Source organism: Trichechus manatus, unplaced genomic scaffold (assembly GCF_000243295.1).
Source record: "Trichechus manatus latirostris isolate Lorelei unplaced genomic scaffold, TriManLat1.0 scaffold00055, whole genome shotgun sequence".
Classification (NCBI taxonomy): Eukaryota; Metazoa; Chordata; class Mammalia; order Sirenia; family Trichechidae; genus Trichechus; species Trichechus manatus.
Window position 1 is genome coordinate 2,057,178 of NW_004443991.1, and position 3,494 is coordinate 2,060,671.

Below are 3,494 nucleotides of genomic sequence, written 5' to 3' on the forward strand. Positions count from 1 at the left end.
GAATACAAACACTTCAAGGGACAGAGTAGCAGGGGTAGGGGTCTGGGGACCATGCTTTCAAGGGACATCTAGGTCAACTGGCATAATAAAGCTTATTAAGAAAACATTCTGCATCCTACTTGGTGAGTGGCATCTGGGGTCTTAAAAGCTTGAAAGTGGCCATCTAAGATGCATCAATTCATCCCAACCCACCTGGAGTAAAGAAGAATGAAGAACCCCAAAGACACAGGGAAAGTATTAGCCCAAGAGACAGAAAGGGCCACATAAACCAGAGACTGCATCAGCCTGAGACCAGAAGAACTAGATGGTGCCTGGCTACCACCAATGACCGCCCTGACAGGGAACACAACAGAGTCCCTGACTGGAGCAGGAGACAGGTGGGGTGCAGAATTCAAATTCTAGTAAAAAGACCAGACTTAATGGTCTGACTGAGACTAGAGGAACTCTGGAAAGCATGGCCCCCAGATTCTCTATCAGCCCACAACTAAAATCATTTCTGAAACCAACTCTTCAGACAAAGATTAGACTGGACTATGGGACATAAAATGATACCCATGAAAAGTGTGCTTCTTAGCTCAAGTAGATTCATGAGACTAAATGGGCAACTTCTGTCTCAAGGTGAGATGAGAATGCAGAGAGGGTTAGGAGCTGGTTGAATGGACATGGGAAATCAGGGGTGGAAAGGAGGAATGTGCTGTCACAGTACAGGGAGAGCGATTAGGATCACATAACAATGTATGTATAAATTTTTGTATAAGAGACTAACTAGAAATGTGAACTTTCACTTAAACTACAACAATAAAAAAAAATTGGTATGTGGACTTATTAGTTGCCATCAAGTCGATTTTGATTCATGGCGGCTCTTGTGTGTCAGAGTAGAATTGTTGCACGGGGTTTTCAAGGCCGTGATCTTTCGGAGGCGGATCGCCAGGCCTGTCTTCTGGGGCGCCTCTGGGTGGGTTTGAACCAACCATCTTTCCACTAACTGTCTGTGCCATACACGGACTCCTGGTATGTAGACTGGAATTTCTTAATTGAAATTAAGGAGTAGGCATTGGCGATCTATGGACTCCCTGAAGTTGGAGATACCATTTAAAGTGAGTGTGAGCACAAGTACAGTTTGCTATGTTTTTAGATTCTCAAAATGTATCTTGGACTCAAATATGCCTGAGGATGGAAGATGTGTACTTGCTCCAGCACAGAATCCTGAACACAGCGAGTTTCCTTAAATACTGTATTAATAGCTCTGCAAAATTGAGTGTTTTGAACTAATTTTTTAATCTGACAAGCCAATGTACCTGGGAGCTTTTTTACACACTTAACTCACTCTTAAGGTCCCTGAGTGGCACAAACAGTTTGCTGTCATCTACTAACCAATGGCTTGGCAGTTTGAACCTGCTCTGTGGCACTTTGGAGGGGGGTCCTGGAGGTCTGCTTCCATAGGGGTTGCAGCTGGGGGCAGGGGGGGATTTATGAGCCAGATTTGCTCTGTAGCATATGGGGTAGCCAGGTGTCAGAATCAATTCAGGGGGCAACTGATTTGTGGTTTTTTTTTTGTTTATCTCACTCTTGTAAAATTGTATCATTTCTGCTTGTCCTAAATTTTCTTGTCATTATCCTCCCTCTCCCACCATCCTGGGCTCTGAAATGGGCATGGAAAGCGAGTATCATCTGTGCTACCTGAACACCATGAGGTTTTCAACAGGCTCTTGGTAGGAAGCAGCCCCAAATAGAATCCTCCAATCCTATTCTTTTTTTAAAAAAGGAGCCGTCCAATAACTACAGTTTTCCAATAGAAAAGAATTTCCTGTTAGTTGGGTGAAATCTCCACCACTGAAGGTGGCAAGCCAACTCTTTATTGACCACTCATGAGGGACATCTAGAAAATTGTGGAAGTTTAGGCTCGACCTGAGAGTCCCACATGTCTCTAGTGTAGAATGGAGAGAACATGGCACCTGCTGGGAGTAGGGTATACAATGACTCTGAGACATTGAAGGTAGTTTGGGGAGATGGTTGGAGGTTGGAGTAGTAGCATGAGATACTATTGACCCCAGATCTCCAGGAGAAGAACACACAGTACTCTGGCAGTTACATGTGTTTTCCTTCAAACTGGTTGCCAGGTTGCTTTCACTTATGACATCAGAGGCTTCCAACCTTCCTGACTGGATGGACTAAACTCCGTGGATGCTTGGAGTGGATGTGGACAACAGCATCTTCTCACAGCTGTTTCCCACTCCTAACTTCTCCCTAGTCTGGAGAAGAGATAACAGGCGTGGGTTCAGGGACAGTACTGAATAGTGGTTTGGACCTATTAGGGCTTAGGTTCTGTAGAAGGGAAGAAGCAGTTTGAGAGAAATCATGGCCAGTTGTCAACCAAGTTCCCAGTCTGAGGACCTTAGTCCCCAGCTGAGCTCCTCAGGGTTGATAGTAGATGAAGAAATCCCAGGACCCATCAGCCCCCTGGGTAGAGCCTAAACCCCTGCCTGAATCTCCTGGCTGGAAGAGAGATTGGTCAACAGCATTCGAGGAGGAGATAACCCCAGAGGCTAAGGATATCTGGGCTGTGGAGTCACTGTGCACGCTCAGGATGAAGTTGAAGAAGCAGCGGGTGTCATCCGTGCTGCCTGAGTATCATGAGGTCTTCAATAGGCTGCTTGAGGATCCTGTCGTTAAAAAATTCCTGGTGTGGGACAAAAACCTGAGGGTCTCTGACAAGTACCTCCTGAGCATGGTCATTGCTTACTTTAGCCGAGCAGGCCTTTTCTCCTGGCAGTACCAGCGGATCCATTTCTTCCTAGCTCTCTACCTGGCCAACACCAGGCCCCTAAACAAGCCAACTTTTCATTCCTCTATGGGAAGAACCGCGCCCAGCACCCACTGTTCCACAAGCTAAGATTTCGATTCATCAGATCCATGGGCTGGAAGACGAGGGTTTCCCGGGAAGAGTGTGAAGGGATCCAGGCTTATGACCCAGAGTACTGGGTGTGGGGGCGAGACCGCGTCCTCATTCCCTAGAGCTCCTAAAGACCACAGAGGCTTAGGGACGCCTGAGGAGAGATCTCTGGGCTCAGGGGAGATGTGAATCTTCAGCAGGAAGTCAACTCTGCTGAATGACAGATATGAGGAAGGAAGAGAGGAACCTCATACAACTAACCTAGAAGAACTCAAGCTCTTCTCCAAGGACTAGATAGAGTTATCATTTCCGTATTCCTAGAAGCTGAGGTGTCCTTCTAGGAGCCTTTGTAGGAACAATGAGAAAACAGGGTTTTTTCAGTTCCATTCCTTCCTACAGCACCACCTAAATTTTCCAATTGCTCAGTTCAAATCTCTCCTGAGGTGGAAGCTGTAGGTCCCGTTTTGTAAATATATTTAGCTACCATTTGAAGGTGGAGTGTAGGGGCTTAGATTGGGAGGGGATAACTTTAAAAATGTAAAGTAAAGCCATCAGATTGTGATAGATAGCTTAATATATGCCGTAAATTGTGTTGATTTAA

The 3,494-nt window shown here is 45.9% G+C and overlaps 1 pseudogene; it reads left to right on the forward strand.

Annotated features, from left to right (window-relative positions):
- Positions 1–1,064: 1,064 nt before the first annotated feature.
- Positions 1,065–3,015, forward strand: LOC101350307 (speedy protein E4-like; annotated as a pseudogene).
- The last annotated feature ends 479 nt before the right edge of the window (positions 3,016–3,494 follow it).